A 25,174-nucleotide genomic window follows, 5' to 3' on the forward strand; every position below is an offset into this window, starting at 1 on the left:
TACTCTGTTCGCCTCCAGTGCTAGGGGCGAGTCTGGATTCCACTGTTCGCCTTCAGTGCTCGGGGCGAGTCTGGATATCACAGTTCGCCTTCAGTGCTCGGTGCGAGTCTGGGTTGCAATGTTCGCCTTCAGTGCTCGGGGCGTCTGGATTCCACTGTTCGCCTTCAGTGCTCGGGGCGAGTCCGGATATCACAGTTCGCCTTCAGTGCTCGGTGCGAGTCTGGGTTGCAATGTTCGCCTTCAGTGCTCGGGGCGAGTCTGGATATCACTGTTCGCCTTCAGTGCTCGGTGCGAGTCTGGATTCCACTGTTCGCCTTCAGTGCTCGGGGCGAGTCTGGATATCACTGTTCGCCTTCAGTGCTCGGGGCGAGTCTAATGTTACTCTGTTCGCCTCCAGTGCTAGGGGCGAATCTGGATATCACAGTTCGCCTTCAGTGCTCGGTGCGAGTCTGGGTTGCAATGTTCGCCTTCAGTGCTCGGGGCGAGTCTGGGTTCCTCTGTTCGCCTTTAGTGCTCGGAGCGAGTTTGGATTTCACTGCCTGTTCATTACCAAGCATTCACTACTTAACATTTTATCGATTAGAGGTTTTCTCGTGGCTGCTACACGCCTTGCAAGTTGCTTCTGTAAAAAATATTTTAATCTATATACGCAAAAATTTTCGTACGTTCAAAATCTTAAATTGCCGAAAGTTTTTCAGAGATTTCTTTGAAATTTTGTCACAACGTTGCATTCGAATACGCATGTGTTTGTATATATATATGTCAAACCTGTAACAGGTAAAAAAAGATAGTTCATATAATCACGAATGTGTGTTCGTGTTCTGTTTTGTAAAGATAATGATATGGATAAGAAAATATTACATAGAGAGAAAGAGATATAGAGAGTTATAGAGGGATAGAGAGGGAGATATACATATATAGAGAGATAGAGTTAGGTATGTATATATACATAGATAGATGTAGAGAGATAGAGTGATATGGAGATATATTGATATATATATATAGATTGAGATATATATATAGAGAGATGGAGAGATGTAGGGAGATATATATTTTTTAATAAAGTGATATTTATAGAGGGACATATATAAAGAGATAGAGATATATAGAGAGAGATGTTTTGTTTGTGTGTACTTATTTCTAACAAATTACATATATATATATATATATATATATATTTAGGTATTTAAGACAGAACACCAAGTGACTGTATAATGTTTGATTTAACTAAGTTCTACAACCGCAGAAAATCTGGTTCCTGTCGTAAAATGGTTTGATTAAAATCATTGGTTGAAACAAAGTTACTTGCCACTAATGGCCTCCATCTTAAGGGGCCCGCCTCGTCAGGGGTGTATGTGTGTTAGTGAGGCGGGATGATAAGCGCGACGCTCGATGGTGCTTCCAGCGCGGTATAGCTTCCAAGCGCAAGTCTCTGAACTGGCGCGCATTAGTCTCGTCGTCACAGGATAACTGTGAAATTTGAGCGGTGACCGTAATATTATATGGCGGAGAAATGAAGATAAAGGTGTTATGCAAGCCCCTTAAGTGCTTTCAAGAATCTGTACTGATTGTTTTATGCCTAAAAATTACTCTGAAAACACGCGTTTTAGGCATTTTAACGCTTCTAAAAATACAGTTTAAAAACTTAATCCGAAATTAAAAGTACTTTTCGGACCTCAGCGAACTCTTAAATGCTATTCTTAAATAGGCCCCACTCGGATATCTTGAGTAGTTTTGAAATCGCGTTGTTTTTCCTGAAGCTCTGCACACCGTATGTGTGCCCAGGTAGGCGGGCCCCTTAAACACGAAACACTTTCCAGATGCTAAGTGTTTCATATTAATTACTATCTCTATTGTGTACAACAAAACAGTTGTTCATCTCCAAATTCAAAACCGTAGCACTATAAGTACCTACTTGAGACTTAGTTTTCCGCGTTGAACAGGCATGAAAATATTCTCGGTCGAAATCACATTCACATTTTATTTCTCCTTCTGTACTGCTTTGATCGCATTAATTATTTAAACGTAATAGAATTCAAGAAAAAAATATTTCTTATTAATGCATACAAATTGTTGTTCAGATGATGTTTTTATGGTTTAAAACTATCACAAAAGTTCAATTCATCAACAGCAAAAGTTAAGCAGGAAACATTTTTGCATTACTAGGTATTAAAATAGTGTTTTCGTAGGCTATGGAAAATAAAAAATAAAAAGATATTTTACTAATTGAACGGCATTAACGTTTAAAGTGAATGAAAAATACCTATAAAATAAGCCATTATATTTTATTTCTATAAATCATTGTCTATTTTAGAGATACTGTAAAATGTTAGTTAGCAATTTAAATTTAATAGTTTTATAAAATAATTTAAACTATGCACTAGAGTTGCGATGTTTATTTTTAAAATTGTTGGCCTGTTTAAACTCAGTATTATAAAATACATATTTTATTCGATTTATTTTATAATTGTTTTTGAATACAAAGCAATTATTTACACTTGTATATAATATCTAAAATAAATTTATATTATAAATTTAATTTCTGTCCTCGAACGGAAATGTCAAAACCAATTTCCCTTCCTATGTAAAATAATTCCATTAAACTCCTTTCCGAGAGAGTGAAAGAAGGAAGAAATGGAATACACGCAAACTGGAAGATAGTCTCATAAAACTAGTTTCTTCATAAGGGGAAAGTAGAATATTGACATTTCAATCGCAAAGAAAACCTGCCCAGTTAGCTGTTCTTTATGCAGCACCTTCCAGGAAAACCGTAACATCAACAAAATTAGCTCTCTGACATAATATTTAACAACAAAGAAAAACTATCATACACTTCTAATAGTGGTACCTACCGCTGACGCTTAAGATTTCTGTTTTGTAACAAAGTATTCTCGTGAACTTAGCCACGTTGTACGTTACTTTTCAGTACCGTTATTTCTGTGCAATATATTTTTTTAACTATTGATGGGTTAAGCAAATCCACATATCCTCAAATACAAATCTTAAGTGTTTGGCAGATTTGATATTAGAGGACAAATAGGCTATTAGAAGAAAAATATTTGAGGAAGGTAAATTCGAAAATCCAAACAATAGCACCTGTGTATTTAACAAGGAGTACATTATTTTTTATCCCTACGGAAGCTATCAAATAAAGGTTTATGTCTGCTCTAGGTATATTTGTCTAGCACTTCCGGTAAAATTTCTTTTGACACAAAAAGAAATAGTTTTTATCGTTTCTTTTTAGTTGAAAATAAAAGTTAAAATTGTTGAAAGTTTCTTAAGAACTTAAATTTATGTAAATTGGCTGGACCCCCCCCCCCCCTCACTATAGAGAACTAAAACTTCAGATTACAGGTATTTAATTTATAATCGGATAGGAGATTCAGATTTAAGAAAATATGGATTTAACTACTATTTTAAGCTCTGTTTTATTGAAGTTTTACTCTGAATATTCAGATTAGAATAAGTTTAAATAATAAGTAAACATTAATCAAGACAATGAAAATATCTAGTAGAAAAATTTAATCCTGTAACAATTCACTAGGCTTTTTAAGACTTTTGTACCTAAAATAAGATAACAAAATAACCTACACACAAACTGCAATGAAGTATATGGTACATACATGTAATGTTCAAATATAAGGGTCACTTGTTAAAAATCCTTAAGTTGCAGGTTGGCTGAACTAAAGCACACACGCCATTAATTTCATAGCCTTGCACGCAGTAATGATACCACATTAGATGCAAGAGAAAGCTTAAACTTAAAATATCCCGTTGATTCTGTGCCTTATTTGCACGATAGATGAAAAACTTCGTTGCCACATGTTAACACATTTCTATCCGTATTAATAAAATAATCTAATGTTTTAATATTTATATTTAACGAAAATCCTAATAAATACTGTATTATAATTTATTAATTACTAATAAATAAATTTTGAAAGTACAATGTTACCTATTTTTAATAAATAGGTAAAACTTTTCTGAGCGAATATAAAATGCTTAAAACTTGTTTTCCTTTTGAACAGTAAAGTCAAGGAATATGTGTATGAAACATTTTATTTTCTTATAAATTAATGCCTTAACTGTTATGAAAGTATTTTAAGAACTTTCCTAAATTGCAGAAAATTATAACTAAACATTTTGCTGGAGTAAGTAGCTGATGTGACGAGAATGGCTAACGTAGTAACTTAATAGTTCTGATACCATGATCAAATATATCATAAATTTCTTAATAAATGTATTTGAAATATCTTTTTTGCCAGAAAAATGGGGTAAAATATTACAGTTTTAAAATTATAGTAAAAATTATTAGCTTCGTGTTTGTAAATAAAATTTTCTGGTCTCAATTTATGATGAAGCTTTGTGCATTTTAAATCAACACCAACCAGTGTTATAGACTTTTAGGACCTGGTTGAAGATACGTGTAGACATATGAGTGTAGGATTATCAGGGGCCCCCGCGGAATAACGATTATAATTTCCTTTTCACAGTCACAATTTTGGAAACGCCTGAAAGGAAAAAAAATGTTGGGAAAGGGGGGGGGGGGGCGAAATTACCCGGGTTTTACAATGGACATATGTGTGTAAATATCTTAGTGAACGTCACTGTGATTGAAAGGTCTTATCGAAATGGCCTCTGAGAATTGGAATATTGTTCTATGCTTACTTAGATTTAAGATAAGTTAAGAAATATTACTTGAATTTTAGTGCCATGTCCACAAATTTTTTTAACCTTAAAATATATATTTTTTCTCATTAAAGTCAATACAGTTTTGTACCATCAAGAGATGTTTATATGATATCAGTAATGGATTGTGCTATTAAAAATAACTCTGAATAACTGAACGTAGAAAACTTCCTGCCTACACTTCAGCCCGTCGATTTTTCGTGCCATGTCTTGCTTACTGGTGCACCAATCAGAGAGAGAGAAAGAGAGAGTTACGAATTTGGCGTCTGCCTATTCCATCATTCAGTTGCTGTCCTCTCGTTCCCAAATTCTCTATCGCCCATAAGTATGCCTGTTCATCTTCACGCGCAAATAGCGCTATATGAGGTCTATCGTTTATTTTAAATTAGTAGATTCAGGTAAATTATATTTTTTTGCGTCGCCTATTCGACTTCACAATTAGGTATCATAGTTTAATTGTTTTTACTGTCGAAAATATATCGAGTGAAAATGTAACCAAAAAATATTAACATGTGTGGCTGACTTCTTTGTGTGATCTTCAATGTAAAGCAGTAAACTTAAAAAATTAATAAATAAAATCTTCTAAATATCTTTACACCGTTTGAATATCACTATAAAGTACGTTTTTTTAATACTGATTAACTCCTGGGTGCATTATGTAGACCTACATTAAAGCATTTACAAGATCAGCTTTCACGAGGAAATTTTTCACTCTCGTGCCAATTAATGACGTACAACATGACAACAAATTACTAATTAGAGAAACTGCAGTCGGTTTACAATAAATTTAGTGGAGTATAGATTTTAAAGCTTTTTAAGTATCCGTTATCAAAATTTATTTATCTGCTTGTGTGTTTATTAATACATCCAGTGGATAGTTTCTTTCGTGAAAATTATATAAATACATCGTAAAAATTACATAATTTTATTAAATACATATTATTTTAAAAGTTATTTTCCAATAAAGATATCGATCCCCCTGTTTTGATTATTTTCTCAGCATGGATATAAAAAGAGGGAGAATAGGAGGGAAGAGAAAATAAGAGAAAAAACAGAAAATAAATAAAGAAAAGAAAGAGAAGAGAGATGGAGAGGAGATAGAATAGAAAGAGAGGAGTGACGAAATCAGGCGGGCAGAAACAGAAAACTTCGTACTTATGATCTGAATTTAATCTTCTTTTTTTTTATGTACTTGTAAACAACTTACAGGAAACTTTTTTTAATTTTATTAGAAAAATTGCCTTTACTTGAGACTTTACAACTGAAGGTACTGGGGTTTCAACCCAGAACTCCCTACATGCGAAGCAGGCGCTCTACCACTGAGCTACACCCCCAAACTAGAAGTCAATCGTATCATGACGGGGTTCGAAATTTTCTTTTTCCTTCCACCATCCAGTGGCATTAAATGCGAGGGAAACTTGGCAGACGTTAGCTATTTAATTGAATACATTCATTACTGTTTTTAAAGACCTCGACAGTAATATATTCATAGAACGGCAGATATTTCACATCCTTCGCCCTTTCCATAATCTTACGATGTTATGATTCGTTCGAAAATAAACATTTGAGTCAATATCTGCATATAACAAAAATCGCTTAAAATTGGACTTTGGCTCGTCTGGCTGTAGGTACCATATGTCTTTTTCAATGTCATATAAGATGCTCAGGCATTTCTATGAATTACGATAAAAAAAAATTGTACGGAAAGCAAGAAACATACATTGTAGGAAGGTCAAGATTCAAAAATAAAGATTGAAATCTGGGATCTAGCAAAATTTAATTTAAAAATACGGAATGTTACTGAACGACATTGACGAAAATTTGGGGGTTATACCTGGGGCAAATAATTTTCGCGAAAATATATCGGATTGAGATTTTTTTCCCCAGCATATATCTACTGTTGGCACACAAAGTACATCCATTCTGTGTGGAAGCAAACGTGTCCTGATTGGCCCGGTAAAATAAAGCAATGGCTTCTCTTGCAGACGGCCGGCCAATCACAAGACTCTTATTGTAATTTTTTTTTAATTTTTTGTTAAAAATATCGTATAAGATATTGATAAATGCTTCGTGTTTTGAAATTATTGTGAATCAAGTGTGGTAAACTGAGTTTTATAAATGAAAAGAAGTTATATGGACAACACGTTTCAGAAGTGAATTATTAGAAACATTACTCACCATTGTATTCACTAGCAGCAATTAGTTTCTTATAATCTCTTGGAAACGGTACTGTGATTTTTTTAGGAACAACTCTTAATCATTACTCTAAGGAAAAGATGGGTTCAACATTTCGGCTTAATTTTTTTTTCGTAAGTAATCTCCGTTGGGCGTTGTCGGTGTTGCTCGGAAACGTGGATGGCGGGAACTCGTGGCGAGTAATTAACATGTCTTGGCTTCTAGGTTTAGGCCACGTCATTTGGCAACTACTTCCCGAAGTTACGTTGTTCCTTTTTGAAACAGTTTTAAATGATGGCTGCAGCAAAGCATGCCGAAACAGCGGGAGATAACTACCGACCAGCGAGGCCTCCAACAAGGAGCCAAGATATGCGCATCCAATTATCACTACATCCACCCCTGGGAAAGTAAAACCTAAGTTTGAACCAAGTTTGCACCCAAAATTTTGACAAGCTCGAAAACAATATTAAAACATAAAAAAAAAAACATTAATATCTAGGGCCTAGAAATAATTGTATTTTCAATGGCCTCTAGGACGGACTTCCCAGTCATACATATACTCGATAAAGTAACATCTGTTCACTGGCTGCTTACTTGCGAGACGCGCCGATGGCCAGCCTGCGATTCGATGCTTCTTTAGACGATTGGCTCTCATTAGCCCATAGTCACCTACTTAAATTGTAAGCCAATAGCTTGGCAGCACAAAGGTACAAACAAGTATTCGAATTCTAGCCTATCGAGAAATAAACGTGCCAAATTTTCAGGTCTCTATGAATGTCTCAAAACCCTGTCACACTGTCAAATATTTGTCTTGACTATATTGGCCAATAGAGTTGGAAAGGTAGTATTGGACGGAAAATGGCTACCAGTTTTATCCATCAAATATTTTTGGAAATATAATCTTAAATAGTTTTAAATCATGTCACACTATCAAAGTTTAATTTTAGTCTGAGTTATACAAACATTTCAAATTTTTTCTCAATGCAGTGCTAGGTGGAATTTATGAAATTTTTATTATGTTCATGCGTTTTTAAATTTTTTTCATGTATAAATTTAAAACAAAATAATATTCGTTACATAACGAAATAAATGTTCAGAGATTATTTTAAAGATAAATAAACATATTTTTATTTTTTAGCATAAATTGTTTTCGCATAAGACATTATATTAATATTATTTTAGCTATGAAACTTTTATAACTTCTTTAATCGACCATGTGCTCTTCGCCATTTTAAATAATCGTTAATGATAAGGGATAATTTCCATTTTTGCTAGGCACGATTTTGATTGGCAAGTTGCATAACTTCCAAAAGATTTTAGAACCCGTCCTATATGCAAAATATTTTATGGGAACTCAAGTCATCCAATTTGTCAATCAAACATGGCTGTGAAAGTGACGTTTACGGTGACGTCACAATCCTCTAACATCATTTGACCCAACATAGTGGAATGTGTTGGAAGTGAAAATTTGACAATGTGACAGAGCCTTAATATAAAGTGACCTCGAAAATGATGATCAAAGGTTAAAACTAGATATACAATGTGAAAAGTCTTAAGATAATCAGTAAGATTAAGATAAAGTATTTTTTCGTATACTCATTTAATTGAGTGGTAATTTTTGACCGGTCCGATCTGTAAAGCTGGAGCGAGCTGATGGATTGCTACCTTGGATTGTGTCATCAAGGCAGTCATTTTGGATGACCTTGACCTTGACCATGAAACTATGCCCATGACCTTGACATTTTACCATGACCTCGTCCGCTATCTTAAATTCCACCATATTTAATTCCACCATCTTGTATTCCGCCATATTGAAATCGAACGTCCCAATCCGAAACGTTGCAATTTTCGTTATGGCCGTCATCTTAGATGTGTATGACATCATTGTAGCACTTTTCGTTACAGTCACCATCTTGTATCTTACACCACAGCCACTTTGTCCATTCTGACGACACAATCGCCATATCATTAACGTCTGTTGGAGGCCACCATCTTGGATACCAGCATCTTTGTTTATGGGGTTTGTTCCTAGAGAGCACCATCATCGCCCTGTCTCGCGCAGTTCCATTACCTGCCAATGTTATTGTGGCACTTATTAAAAATTAAATTTTATTTCTTGTACATTATAAACTGGAACCGTGATTAGAACCATGACAGTTTTGACCTCTGGGATAAAAACAAATACGCCTTTGACCGTACGGCCATCAGAAATTTACCATACCGAGACTTAAATTGTGTATATAAACAAATACGCACACATATTCGGACTTCTAAGGTTTTAAAACTGAAGGAATAATAGTATTACCCGTTAGAGAACGTTGCCATCATCTTTATTTTAAATACTAGTTACCAGGAGCGCTAGTTAACACACATCGCCTGCTAGAGGGCGCAGCCGCCATCTTATTTTCAGTAATCGATACAAGGTGAGCTAGTGTCACATAGTAAACATGCAATTTGCTATAGTGTGCTGCCACCATATTAGTTTAATTTTTACCCACTAGAGTGCAGTTGTATACCATGGCATCCACCATCTGTTCTGCCGTCTTAACATCCATTTTGAAAATCTGTAATTATTTATCTAGTAATTCGAGAAAAATTCCAATATGCATTAAAACATTCACTTATTAAAATAATAAATAATTGAACTGATTGAAGTGCATGGTTATGCCCTTGTATGATTAAAAAAAAATTATTCTAACAAATATCTCATCAATATGAAATAACAAGCGGCAGGTTCAAGATATAAAACAACACATTAAAAAAAATTACGCAGTTTCTACAAGAACAGTAAACAAGCAAATTACCAGTGATTCTCGATTTCTTTATTCTTCTTAGAAGACAAAGCGAAACATTTGCATGCTTTTCCAGGGCATTATTACATGACAGTCGGTGAACCAAACACGAACTGTTAGCAACCAGGCACATTCAGTCAGATGACCGCCAAGCGATCAGCCGCTTGTTCAGGCTAAAACGTCCAGTTGGTTGTCAAGTACACCCAGACGTTGGCCAGCCACATCAAGTTGGTGGTCAGGTACATATAGTCAGTAGCCAAGATGCTTTATTTTCGATACTTAGCATACATTTCAAACATGTCGTGCAAAATGTCAAATGTATAGACCAGGCATCTCAGAACCACGAGGCCAATCATGACCTGACTAGACTTGACTATACACACTCAACGAAAAGTATGAACGTGCTCCAAAAGCTCCACGTTAGTGGGTAAAAATGAAACTAATATGGTGGCAGCACACTCCAGCAAATGGCCAATGTACTACGTGACACTAACACTCCATACATCAATTACTGAAAACAAGATGGCCGCTGTGCTCTCTAGCAGTTGTTATGTGTTAACTACCACTCCTGGTATCTAGTATCGAAAATGAAGATGGCGGCAATGCCCACTAGCAGGTGATGTCATTATTTATTCAAATTTAAACCTTACAAGTACGAATGTGTGTGTTATTATTTAAATACCTTATTTAATTCTCAGTCTGGTAAATGTCTCGATGGCCGTCCAGTTAAACCAAACCAGGAGTCCAAGTTGTCATGGTTCGAATCACGGTTCCAACTCATTTGTATAAAGAGTAAAAATTTTTATGTCGATAAAGAACACAGAACCATTGGCAGGTAAGGAAGTATCGACCTTACGTGCATGAGATTGAACGATGCTAGCGCTCTCTAGGAACAAACCGCAGAAGCAAAGATGGTGGTATCCATGATGGCGGCCTCCAGCAGACGACAATAATATGGCGACTGTGTCGTCAGAATAGAAAAAGTGGCGGAAGTGGTCAAGGTCAAATGTCGAGTTTGAAGTCAAAGGCAAGATCAAAACCCAAGGCCAAAGGTCAAAGTTAAAGTTCATGGTCATAGGTCAAGATCATCCACGATTGCCGCCTTGAAGACACAATTCAAGTTTGGGAAATAGCACCAGCACCTCGCTCCAGCTCCAGCCCTCGGGCCGGTCAATATATACTACTTATTTGGTTTTTTTTTTAATTAGAGTTATTTGTTCTGATAAAGTTATCGTCGCAATGCTCTTCATTGGCCTTTGTCCAATCAGCAAGTGCAGAAGACATATGGCCTGTAATGGTATATTCAGGTACTAAGTACTACATTTCCAGACAAATTATACCAGATATCTATATTCTTACTTGTTCTGTGTATGCAAATAATTAATCAGTTCCATGAAGTTCATGCTCAAGTAGAGTTTATACTTAGCTAACAAGTGAATGGTTCTCAAGGATGAATATTTTGAAACTGTAACCCCTAAAATGAATTGGTGGTTGAAAAGTAGAACGCTGAGAAAAAGCACGGATTTCAAAAAAACTTTTGATGTGCTTCCAGTATGAAAAACTTGAACTGGCACTCGCCGGGTATCGAAACCGGTTCCCTTGGATAGCAGGCAGAGGAGCTAACACGCGTTACATTCGGACATCGGGATAAACTCCACACACTTGTACACAAATAAGAAGGGTCCATTGGCTTTTGCCACATGCTACTTCCCGGTCGCATTAAATGTGATTGTCTCACTTGAATTTCGTAATGTAGTAATTCTTTTCTTGTCATTCGGGTGTGTCGTAACTGCTCGTGGTCCAATAAGAACGCAGTCTAAGCGTATGACTGCATTTTAGCCTGACTCAAAATAACGACGTTACAGTGTGACACCTTCCAGCGCAGCGTGTCGGGGAGAGTCACTGGAAGATGACTACGAGATGCAATACATAGATACATTTAGATTTATTCTGTAAGACTAGGGAAACCCTGCAGCATTTAACTTTCTCTTTCTTATAGAAGAAGTATTTCGTACATAGATGATCGGTGCAGTATGAAGAGAGAAAAAAGAGAGTGAATTAGAAAGAGAAAAATAGAAATAACAGAGAATAACAGGAAGAGGGAGTAAAAAATATATAGAGAAAGATGTAAATATGTTTCCCACGAGGAAGTGAGAGAAACAGCAAACAAGATAAGAAAAAAAAATGAGAGTGAGAATAGAAAGAGAGTAAAAGAGAGAGAGAAGGGGAAAGATATAGAGAGCGAGGTAGAGGAAGAGAGATAAAAGCAGGTGGTATGGGCGAAAGGGCATGCGGCCTTGAGACTGGGATCGGAGCCCGCCAGTCAGTCCCAAGGAGTTTTCCGGCTGACAAAGCGCAAACAATTCGTGTAATCGCCGACGAAACGCTAGCGTTCCGGATGTGGTTGTTCCGGTCGTTCGAGTTCTAGACCTTACCCTCTACCAGCCACCGGAGCTGAACCGGCGCCTCCAGTCAGCTGCATAACAATTATGTTCTTGAACTGCTGATAGTAATCAATAACAGGACTTGGCTGGGATTTAATGGCACAACTAGTTTAATTTAGCGAAAAGTGAAGCTCAGTCACTGAAAAGAACATTTTCCCAAGGTCGGCGAAAAATAGCGTATAAAGAACGAAAATTATCTGTCAAACTATTGTCTAAGGTTTATAATGCAGGAAGATTGATCAGCTGGGTTGAAGTTGCAACAAAACTGTTCCTGCATCATTGACAAAACTCTTACACAGAAATCCCAGGAGGAAAGTGCAATACTGTAGGTGGTGATACCACTGGTTTTTGTGATAAAAAAAGTTCATTATATCATGGAGTCAATGCAGGACGGGTAACGAGGTTCATCTGTTTGAATGTTAACATTGAGAAACCTGATCATCATTACAAATCAGTTTTATTTTACATTTTTCATACAAGGTCAAATAAAATTATTTAGTGTTTATTTAAAAAAAACGGTCTCAGGGTTAATTTCTCTGACTAAAATAAATATGAGTTTCAAGTACAGTTATTAATTTCCCTGTAAATAAATTTTATTCCAAACAATTGTTATTTTGTCTCATAAAATATAATTTATTTGGATTTTAAATTAATAAGCTCAAACAAACATTATTCTCAGTGTCGTTACGTATAAAATATATAAATTTACCGGTTGAGTGCAACGTTTAAATAATTTCGCCTTGTGTCACACTGGTGGACACTTAGGATGCTCATTCTGTTTCAAAAGTAGGGCTTCACCAGTCACTTGAACAATCCGCCCACATAACTAGACTGTCGGACCAGCGATTACTCTAATTTGGTTTTATGTATATGACATTACAAAGTAACGCACTAATTCCGAGAATGAAAAATTAAATAATTTCAACTAGAGACGGTAGAGACTGCTAAGTCCACAAGTGGAGTTCTTCGAATATATACAAATTTAGACTAACACTTTTGTTATATTGGTTGTATTCTCAGCTTTCGTAAAAGGAAAGAACACCGCTTCGACAAAAGCCATTACTAATTAGTTAAGAAAACTTTTAAATATTGTTCTGCCGTTTGAAAGGTTAAAAATCCAAGTATCCAGTGAAAATTTATCTTTCTGTGTAGAAGATGAATACATATAGGGAATATTTTCTTCCAACTTTATGTAACTATTTATACAGTTTATTGAATGGTTTTTTGTAAAGATTTGACTTGGACAATGACATAAAAACTATTTCTTGTACTTCATCCTTAAAATAATGTGAGATATTGTTAATGGACTACAGTTAAATTTTGTAGTTGATAACAAGATATACTGTACGAAATGAAAAATCTCCTTTAAAATAAAAATATGTGTTTCTTATATTTTTTTGGTTTAAAAAAAACGAATCTTGTACGGTAATATGTTTTATTTACCACGCACCATTTTCCAAAAAATCCACATTTAAGCATTTTGTCTTTGCCGGAGAAACAATTCCAAGATTTCTACCAGACAGATTAAGAGATTTTTTAGAGGGAGTAAAAAATCAGCTATTTATTACCAGTTAGGTGCCAAAATTCACACAATTTACCAGTCTCAACGCTGCTATGCCGTCGCGCACGCACTAATACTCATTGAACTTGCAGTTTTGTTCACACACTAGGCCGGCAAATTTCGGAAATATTCCATGGATTCTAAAACGGATTGTTCATAATTAAAAATTGTTTTCTCCTGCCATGCACTTTTGGGAAGTGTTTCCGAGTTCGAACAATTAATTCCGAGTCCGGAAGAGCTAAGAATTTTTTTTTACAAATAAAAGCAGATCAAGGTACTGAGAATTAACCTATGTAACCTTAAGGGGCCCGCCTCGTCAGGGGTGTATGTGTGTTAGTGAGGCGGGATGATAAGCGCGACGCTCGCTGGTGCTTCCAGCGCGGTATAGCCTCTAAGCGCAAGTCTCTGAACTGGCGCGCATTCGTCTCGTCGTCACAGGATAACTGTGAAATTTTAGCAGTGACCGTAACATTATATGGCGGAGAAATGAAGATAAAGGTGTTATGCAAGCCCCTTAAGTGCTTTCAAGAATCTGTACTGATTGTTTTATGCCTAAAAATTACTCTGAAAACACGCGTTTTAGGCATTTTAACGCTTCTAAAAATACAGTTTAAATACTTAATCCGAAATTAAAAGTACTTTTCGGGCCTCAGCGAACTCTTAAATGCTATTCGTAAATAGGCCCCACTCGGATATCTTGAGTAGATTTGAAATCGCGTTGTTTTTCCTGAAGCTCTGCGCACCGTCTGTGTGCCCAGGTAGGCGGGCCCCTTAACACGGACACACCGACTGACTGAGGGTAGCTATGAGAGATCAGAGTGTTTGTTTATTTTCAGATGTTTGTTACACTGATTGAAGTGTTATTGGTGGGAAAATTCTAGTGACGTTTAGTGTTAAGTGTTAAAGTGGTGTAAGTAAAAGATTATATTACGTTCAGTGCGTTATAATGTCGTGTGAGTGTAAAAATAAGCTGGATTTATTTGGTTTTGTGTTTGGCGAACTTAATTTGAAGACTCTACAATGCAACTTGTCACCATTATTTAGACAGACTTATGAACTGTACTTTGGTTATAGAAATGAGGACCAATATAAGACCTGGGTTCCACATAAAGACTGCATTTAATGTTCCAGATATCTGAGAAACTGGTTACAAGGAAAACGTAGTAGATTGAAATTTGCAGAACTGTGGTTTGACATGAACCAACTAATTGCGTAACGGATTGTTACTTTTGTTTGACAGATGACAAGGGGTTCTCTTTAAAATCCAAACATTCTATTCAGTATCCAAACTTACATTCCGCTATGCGACCAGTTACTCATTCTGGAGATATTCCTCTACCTACAGCTCCAGATAAATGTACTGTTGATTCAGAGGAAGACAACTCTGAAGACCTAAACAATCAAGATCCTGACTTTTAACCCTCTACATGTATGATATGTTCACATCATGAAAACACACAGGCAGAGCTTAACGATATTCAAGAAACTTAAAACACTCTTAAATAGACTCAGAATTACTGGGTTCTATGCTTCAATGTGGGAATCTATCAGAGAAAGGTGTAAGACGACAAAGCCATTTTGTAGATCATTTTGCGGAGAAAGAAGACGTCGTATATTGCTGTGCCGTGATGTGAATTGCGTATTGGGACAGGCATTGGGACATGAACGTAACACAGCAGAGTGGCGCCTGTTTATTGACTCTTCCAAACGTAGTATCAAAACAGAGCTCCTCTATAAAGACAATGTTTGTCCATCTGTTAATGTAGCATTTTTCTACAAATATAAAGGAAACTTACGAAGCTATAAGTGCTTTACTGAAGTTAATTAGTACACTACATTCAAATGACACACTTGTGGAGATTTGAAAGTCATTGGGATATTAAAATGCATGCAACAGGGATACACTAAATTCTGCTGCTTTCTCTGTGACCTCTTAGAAAATATTACCTTCCTTGCACCAAAAACATACCACATGAACCACTTGCGATTCCTCAATGTGTCTTTCTCCCACCATTACACAATAAACTCGGTTTGACGAATATATTTGTAAAATCTTTGGACACAGAAGAAGTGACTTTCTTGCAACTCAGGAACCAATTCAAAATTTTAAGTGAGGCAGAGATAAAAGAAGAGTTTTTACTGCCTAGAAATTAAAGAAGTCTCTTTTGATGAAGTGTTTGAAAATAAACTGTCAGAAGCAGAAAAAAGCAGCCTGGCTGGCATTCAAATCAATGTGCAAACGTTTCCTTGGAAATGAGAAAGCTGAAAATTATGAAGATCTTGTTGGTGACATGGTGAAATACTTTCGTATTATAGGTTACAATATGTCATTAAAACTACACTGTTTGGACTCACATCTGGACTTCTTTCCTCAAAACCTTAGCGCAATTATAGTCCAGTCGGCAGAGGTTCAATTTGGGGAGGGGGAGGTTCAATTTAAATCGGAACTTAATGAAACTTGGAGGGGTTGTTTATGGGTGCCATGTAGAGCTATACTCAAGTTTTCTACCAAAAAGTCCTTGTGTAAAATTGGTGGCGGCCGAAAAACCACAAAATTTTGGTACTAGTTTCAGTTTTTTTTACTTATTACTTAAAAACAGCGATTCTTAAAAAAATTACACTTCTACCAAAATAAAAGAAAATAAGATTTTACGTCGAATAACTTCTTTAAACGTCAAAATCGGTGCAGCCATTTAGCCGCCATTGATCGTCAAAGTTCAGAAATCTTGACTAATTTGGCTAAAAAGTGGGTTATGCTCAAGTTACAATACCTGTATCTCAATAATAGCTACTCAAAATGAAGAATGTCACATAATGAAAGTTTTAGAGCATCAAATTCCATGTAAGAAAAACTCCTACAATTTAATTACGCTTACCCCAGCGTTGAGCTAAAATAAAAACCCAAAAACACCCTTCTTAAAGTTGAACTAACGTGGTTTAGAATAAGAAAAACATAAAAGAACAATATTTATGATTTAACCACGTAACCATTTATTATGTGCAATAAATAGTATTTAAGTAAGTGAAATAAAATTAAATAATTATGTACAAACAACAAAGTTTATGCTTTTAGACGTTTAGCGCCTAATGGAGTTTCCTCCCCTTCTCTTTCTTCTTCTTCAAATAGGGATTCCACATTCCATTCCTCATCAGAATGTACATCGGCATCCTCATCTTGTAATTCTAGTTCACGATTCTCACAAGCAAGGCCCGTGCAGCTCTTGCAAAGGTTAAGCACAGTAGTCTTGCTTTCTTGCAGCTGCAGGCTGCAGTACTACAACCTTTCTTGCATTTGCAAGAGATTATAGTTAGAATGTGGTCCGGGGCTGCGTTCTGCGTATTTCTGGTGGGGACCACCCAGTGTCTGGCCAGTGACCACCCCCACTCTGATGGGACAAATTAATTCCCCAGCCATGTTAGGACCTGGAGATATGTTCTAAAAATGTGATGTGTAGCTGCTTCTGTAGTCGGTGGCAGTCTTGCAAGTTTTTGGGTTTGGCCACTGATTTTTGGAATAGCTGGAACATCAGATTGTCCAGGGAATCGGTTTCGATGATCCCTCCATACAAGGCCACAAGAAACTTTATACCAGCCTCAGCAATCTGCGAGGTGGTGGCTTCAGCGTCTGTAAAAACGGCTGCAATATTTTGAATGTATGGGGTCTTCTCATATATCTTGCAGACCTTCTTCTTTCCTTGGCCAAATGGGGTTGACGTCGTATCGCATCCACTCACAGCGTGTAGGAAGAGAATATCTCTTCGGTTTATGATGATGCATGATGCTGCTGAATACAACAATGACGGTGCTTTGCCTCTCCCACTCTTCTCAAAATAGATGTTTTGGGGCATATTTGTTATTGAGGATAGACCTGTCAATATCACGAGAAAATCAAAATCTTCACACTTTATTACCACACTGTCATATTCAGAAGCTTTTGTGATTGCTTTGCGAATGACCATTACATCTGCATCTTCAGCAGCCTGTTTCACTGCAACCCCATTGGCTGTCAGTTCTGTCATCAGCATTGTTATAAGGTTCTTTTTGTTTTCATCATTTGATAAAAAATTACCTTGGGCTATTTTAACTGCAGTAGTTCCTGAAAAAATAAATTTGGTGGCTGTGTTAAGTACAGCTCGGCGAGATCTTTCTGTTGCTTTAGTGCTTTGATAGGCAGTGTCGTCAGGATACCCATCGAACATTATTGTGGTATTACGTCCAAAGTATTTCAGCACATAGTCTACATAAGTCTGGCACACTGATTGAAAAGTAGGGGTTGTGGATTTACTCCATACAACTTTATGTAGTAGAAATCCTCCACCAATTACAGCCTTTTTTCTGCTACCAAAGTTTGTCTCACCTTGGAGAGGGGTGAATGCTGCATCATACAATGCTGATTTGGTACTTTTACGCATTCCTTCCTCAGTAAAGAGTGACATGGGGTACGGTGCAAGTTCATTTGCGAACAATTCCTTGAGGTCTTCGTCAGACTGCTTGGTAGTGAAGACTCTCTGAAACAATGTCAGTGGATCCACTGTGAATTTCTTGTCTGCAATTTTGATGGAACAGGAAATGGATGCGAGAGTTGTCACCTTGTCCTTTCGTTTCATCTTTAAATTGTCAAATGGTTGTCCCACAATTTCGTTCATGCAGTTGATTCCAATTTCCCGCGCAGTGTGACAGTTAATTTCTTCATGGCCAATTTCACATGTGCTTAAAGACACAATCTCCTTGGTTTCTAGGAATGGAGGGTGTGAAACTAATAAAGGGGTATTACAAATATTATACGAGCATAATAATGATCAGGGCTTTTGAGGCTGTCCGGATGTATATTGAAAAAAAAAATCTATGCTCGATTCCGATACACTTAAGATTGATTTTTCAAATTTAAAACTATATTAATCTTTTGTTGATGCCAGACATTTGTGAGGCAGTTTTAAAACAATTTCAATTATGTTAATGCCTACGGAAACCTACAAAGCAGACCTTTTAAACAAAAAATAAATAATTTTAAGATCGGAGCTTTAGACGAAAACCTTTAATGTTACATATACAGAGGATCGAATTTTGGCATCTCATTTAGTCCAAAAAAAAAAGGGAGGAAAACAAAATTTATATTCAATTTGCACAACAACCCATAAAATTAATGAATTTTAAAATAATTGAATAATAACCTGCCAAACTCCATTCACAGATAAAACAATGTCCTGGCCCGCTGGACGAGGAAGCCATTGCGGGTCGCGCGTTCGCGTATTGGCTATTATTTTGAAAAATGTCACTTCAAAACGAACGAGACCGCACCAGAAACACAGCTGAAATATATTTGAAGCTAGGATCTAATGGGGGGTGGTGAAAGGAACATTTCAGTGCTCCGGAGGGTCTGAAATGTCCCGTTAGGAATAATACAAGGGGCTGGAGTGAACCCTCCGGCACCCCACCCTCCATTCCGACCCCCACAAAACATTATACCTACTTCATATTTCTTACTCTACAAAATTGTAGGAGTTTTTATAACATGGAATTTTATTCTCTAAAACTTTAATTATGTGACATTATTCATTTTCAGTAGCTATTATTGAGATACAGGTATTGTAACTTGGGCATAACCCACTTTTTAGCCAAATTAGTCAAGATTTCTGAACTTTGACGATCAATGGCGGCTAAACGGCCACACCGATTTTGACGTTTAAAGAAGTTATTCGACGTAAAATCTTATTTTATTTTATTTTGGTAAGAGTATATTTTTTTTTAAGAATCGCTGTTTTTAAGTAATGAGTAAAAAACTGAAACTAGTGCCAAAATTTTGAGGTTTTTCGGCCGCCACCAATTTTCCACAAGGATTTTTTTGGTAGAAAACTTGAGTATAGCTCTACATGGCACCCATAAACAACCCCTCCAAGTTTCATTAAGTTCTGATTTAATGCAAGGAACCCCCCCAAATTGAACCTCTGCCGACTGGACTATTAGTGATGAGCATAGGGAAAGGTTTCACCAGTACATCTTAATGTTTGAAAAGCGTTTCAGTGGACGATGGAATCGAAATATGCTAGCTGAATATTGCTGATCTTAAAAGAGAACGGCCAAAAATATAATTTTAATGTTTGTGTTTTCAATAAAATCAAGCCGCTGTTACATTTGTCTGTAACCAATTTTTGTATACATATGAGAAGTGTGTCTCCTACAAAAATGGTTTGTGATGGACCATTATGGTTTTAATATATAAATCAAGTGTTTATACAGAATCACATAGTTTAATATAAAGGACAGAACTAAAGTTCCAATTTTTTGTACAGTGATATCACTGACGGATTATTTCGTTTGCTCAAGCGTATAAATCATGCAAATATTTCGTATAACTGAACAATTTCTAGTTTATGGCCATTAGATTACGCATGGGATGCTAACATATTCCTCTAATAATTATTTATGTTATAACCAAAACATCACACGCAAATACATGTCCTATTCGGGCTATGAACCCATTATCACTCATGCAAGTGGTTAATGGTTCTTGTTCCAAAAAATTGGCCACAGATACTGGCATCCAAAATTATGCATTAAAAAAAGCGCACCTTGACATAATGATGACTCTTACTTTGGAAATAAAGGTAGCGTATTAGCGATTATAAACCAAGTTAATTAACGTTATTAAAATTTATCGATAGTTTGAGTGTTTATTAATACATCCACTTGATACTTTCTTTCGTGAAAAATGTATAAATACATCGTAAAAATAACACAATTTCTATCATACACAGAATTATTTTTAATGATATTTTCCAATATATAACTCTATCGCACCGCTTTAATTACTTTCTCAACATGGATAAAGAGAAGGAAAGAGAATAAGAGAGAAGAGAAAATGAGAGTAAAAAAGAGAAAAAAGAGAAAAGAAAGATAGTGAGAAGATAGAGAAAAGGAGAGGAGAGATGAAAACAGGCAGACAAAAACAGAAAATAAGTACTTTTAATATGCATTTGGTAGTTATATTTTTGAGTTATTCATAAGCAGCTAACAGTAAAAAGTTTCTTTTTAACCAAGTTAAATAGAAAATAAACAAATGGTTGACAACGGAAAAATGGAGGTACTGGGGTTTTGAACCCACGACTTCCTGCATGCGAAGCAGGCGCTCTACCACTGAGGTACACCCCCAAGACATATGTTATGCAGTCACGACAAGTTTCTAAAGGGTTCATTTACCTTCCACTATTCAGTAGTGTAAAATACGAGGAAAATATGACGGACATTCGGTTTTCATGATTGAATACATTCATTACTGTATTCCAAGGCCTCATCAAGGTCATCTTCATAGAACGGCAGATATTTGCACCCTTAGTCGCTTCTCAAATCTGTCAATCGGTGGGCGAAACTCTCACGCACATGATCACCTCCCATCCCTCTCCCCCCCCCCCCCCCCAATCTCCAAAAAAATTACCCATTATATTTGGAACTGTAACGTAAGACTTATAAAAATTTCTAAGGTAGACCGTTTCCTATTTCAGTCGTAAACATGACGAAAATCCTAGAAACTTTGTACCTAGTTTTCGTTCCAGTGTTCCAAGACGACCAAAAAACCATGGTGAAGTATAATGTACGTATATATATATAAAACATCGATACATAAAACACTTGATTATTGCTTTATTTTGGCGCGAAGCAGCTACTTCCAGACTGGTACATAAAATTAAGAGATGGGAAATGTTTATACAATTTGAAGAGTTCTTTATTGTACAAAATTGTACAAAGAGTTTAAAAAAAATTTTAAAAAATGAAAAATCATTTTCACATATATTAAATTAAAAATACTGTATATGTTAAAAGTTATTGCTTCCCCAAAAAATAGTACCGAAACATTTTTTTTTAGATTTTTTAATAACGTCAACGTTATTAAAAGTTATTTACTTAAGGGATTAAAAAGTAAGGATCGAAGGCAAAAATTACAAAACTCCCTTAGTTGGTGCAGTATTATATCCTATAATTACTGCGTAAAACCTTTATTATATGAAACATTTGTTTGTAATAATTTTAGGTATGACAATTTATTATGCAAAGGATTATCAAAATATGTTCTCTGAAAAAAAATTATTTACTCCCTTAGAAAACGCCATATCAAGCCTGTTGTAAAAATCATAAATATATATTTTTTGAAACTTGTTGACAACTGCAACTCTATACGAACCTGCAGTTGCGCCGACCTTCCTTCAGAGGTTCCTGGTTATCAAAAACAATTGGGAAACAATTATTTTCAAAGGCAAGTGGAACGTCGCAAGTGTTTCCTGGATACAATACTGCATACATTATTACTACATTGATATTGCGTGAAGCAGCTGATGATCTGCAACATGTTTACGGCATACTTATAAACATTGGGCGAAAAGCCATGTTTGCGTTGTGGAAACATTTTTTTTAAAGGGTTTTATGGCAGTGGTTGTGTTTCATGATGTCAATTCTAATTCAAGCATCTTTTTCGCGATGTTTTGGGTGCTTCAATTTGGCGATGGTGTGGTAAAAAGTGAATTCTACTACATCACAGCATGCTATCTCCTGACAATTCCTAACTCAATAGAATTTCGTCAAAATAATCCCCAAAGTTACATACGATACAATTTGATATTCAGAGTTGTTTACTTGTTAATAGGCATTTACAATGAATTTACAAATTGATTTGATTAGTTCCTGTCCTTCGTCCTTTTCTATGATTGTGCTTGCTTTTTCGTTGAATGTGCTTCCAAATGTGCTTCCTTTTCGATGATTTTGATTCCAAATGTGCTTCCTTTTTGTTGATTGTGTGTATTCAAATCTGTAGTATCTCTGAATGTTTACTAGTCCAAAACCTGTTTGTCTTGATAAATCATTTTTTCAGGGATTCTTGGTCTTCTTGTAAGCGTGAAACATGTTACGATGGTTCAATTGAATAATTAGCTGACATCGAGGAAGGTCATGAGGTTCGAACAAGACTGGTCTGTATGTCTTCCATTGTTCGTGACCTGCTCTCGCGGTTCGAAGACACTTGGTCTTTATGTATGGATGGCTTTGTACACGAACGGTTTAGAGGTTATTCTAAGTATCGATAAACTAGACTTACATCATAGGTAATGCGACAACGTATTTAATTCGTCGGACAGGTATATTGTCTTAAGTGGTTTTTCGTAGAGTGAATGATTAATAAACTCCACGAAATTTATTTAGTATATAGTTACATCTGTCACTGGTCAAGAATCGAACCGAGAACAGGAATCCATCGATTCAATATGTAAATTAATGAGTGATTTTTTTTGGTGACTTGTGGAATTTTTCCCAAATTTTTAGGTCAATAAATACAAATTTCCAAGATGGTGGTCATAATGTCTTATTGGAAGCTTGTAGTAGAGGAATTTTAAGCCTCTTTTAGGATTTTGAACATGATTTATTGAATTGTATCAATTTTTACATAAAATTATACATTTTTGCATCGATCGAGTATCGAACCAAGGACAGGAACTGAGCGAATCAATTTGTTAATTGATTGTATTTTTTTTGTGAATTTAAAATTTTTCCCCGAATTTCTAGCTAAATAATTACGCAATGCCAAAATGGTGCCCAAATGTCAAGCTGGCGGGTGTCACCGTAATAATAAATAATTACTGCACTCTAGCAGGTAAGAATTAAATTAACATGGCATCAGCGCACTCTAGCAGACAAAAACAGAATGGTTGCCTCCAGGAGACTAAAACATGATGGCGGACGTGACATCATACTAGCTGGCAGTATATACCTATACTATGGTATTAGTGGTGGGCGGTTAGTCTGCCGACGGCTGCCGTGGAGGAAGGATCTGTCGACGATTTTTTTTGGCTCTTACCGGGTACGAACTGAGGACTTCAAGGCGAAAGTGCGTTTTTTAAATATTATTTTATTATATTTTAATTAATTATTTTTTATTATAAATTTTTAATTTTTTCCAAATTTCTAGCATAAAAAATGGGTTTTCAAGATGGTTTTCGTAACGAAAATTCAACATTCTAGAATCCAATATGGCGAATGTAACATTAAGTGTAGCGATGATGTCATAGTCATCCAATATAGCAGGCATAACAAAACATGTAAAATGTCTAGAATTCAATATGGTGGGGTAACAAACAATATGTGCAATAATATTTTTATAATATTTTAATAAAAATTTGATTATTTAATTTTTTATAAATTTTTAAATTTTTTTCTTTAAAAGCCGATAATAATTATAGATTTCCAAGATGGTGGACATGACGTCATACTAGCTGACGATATATATACCTTGACATAAGTGGTGGGAGGTCAGTCTGCCGATAGCTTCCATGGAGGAAGGGCCTGTCGCCACCTTTTTTTTTATCTCGTGTTCGAACCGAGGACTCCGAGCTCCATGAGGTAATTGTACATTTTAAATATTTTTTAAAATAATTTTTTTTTAAATTTTTATTATTATATTCGATTGATAATTTTTTTTATGAATTATAAATTTTTCCCGATTTTATAACATAAAAATGACTGATTTTCAAGAATGTGGCCATAATGGAAATTGCAACAGTATTTATAATATTTTAAATCAAAATTTGATTATTTATTTTTCATAAATTTAAGAATGTTTGTTATTAAAATCGAGTAATAAATAAAAAAATTCAAGATGGCTGCCGTAACGGAAATTGTAACGTTAATGTCATAATTCAAAATGGTGGAAAACAAAATGGCGGAATGTTCGAGAAAACAAAATGGTGGCGATTATGTCATCCAAGATGGCGGATACAAAATTGTCGTTAAGATCAAGGTCAAAGGTCAAGGTTAAGGTCATCCAATATGGCCGCTTTGACGTCAAAATCCAAAATGGCGGTCGGCTCCTTAGATCCTCACCCAGAACCCAGTCTCCGGAGCCCCATTTACATACTACTCAATATCACCCAGACTTGCGAAAACCTAGCCGCAACGGAAAATATAATAAGTTAAAGGTTTGATAGGTTTTGTCCGCTACATTAAAAATACGAAAATGCATTTTTAAAAATTCATCTTATCACTTAAGTAATTTGCCAAACATACAGAATAATACTTTTGAAATGTACAATCATGCACTAATTGTACCACAACTCGAAGAAAACCAAGTAAAAATAATTTTCTAGCAGGGAAAAAAATCAGAGTTTTTGGCTGCCATACGCGTTAGAAGTGAAACTTCTCAGATAAGAGGGATATTAAATACTAAGGTTACTCTAATATTTGAAACACGCGTAATAATGCTTTGAAAATAGACATGTATTTACTAGTGTCTGTACAAAAATTAATTATTGGTTTTATGATAGTTAAAATACGATACATAATCGTATCGGAAATGTCTATACAAATTGTCTACCCTCAGAGTTGATAGTTTAGAGTTGCGAATTAAGAGTTGCAAAATTATGCACAATTTTTTAAACGTGTACGAAGTATATGAAATTATGCAAACGTATGCGAACGTTATAAAAAGTAGGAAAAATAATGCAAAACAATGAGAAGGTATAAATGTTTACAAAAGT

The 25,174-nt window shown here is 35.6% G+C and overlaps 1 protein-coding gene and 1 non-coding gene across 2 annotated transcripts in view; one reads left to right on the forward strand and one right to left on the reverse strand.

Annotated features, from left to right (window-relative positions):
* The window catches only part of LOC134535263 (angiotensin-converting enzyme), a 548,035-nt gene that overhangs the window by 187,334 nt on the left and 335,527 nt on the right, over positions 1 to 25,174 (forward strand). The gene's annotated exons all lie outside the window — the stretch shown is intronic.
* Positions 5,952 to 6,023, reverse strand: Trnaa-cgc (transfer RNA alanine (anticodon CGC)). Its single transcript has one exon. It is a non-coding gene; the product is annotated as a tRNA-Ala (tRNA).

The sequence above is a fragment of the Bacillus rossius genome, chromosome 8, assembly GCF_032445375.1.
Source record: "Bacillus rossius redtenbacheri isolate Brsri chromosome 8, Brsri_v3, whole genome shotgun sequence".
In the NCBI taxonomy this organism is placed as follows: Eukaryota; Metazoa; Arthropoda; class Insecta; order Phasmatodea; family Bacillidae; genus Bacillus; species Bacillus rossius.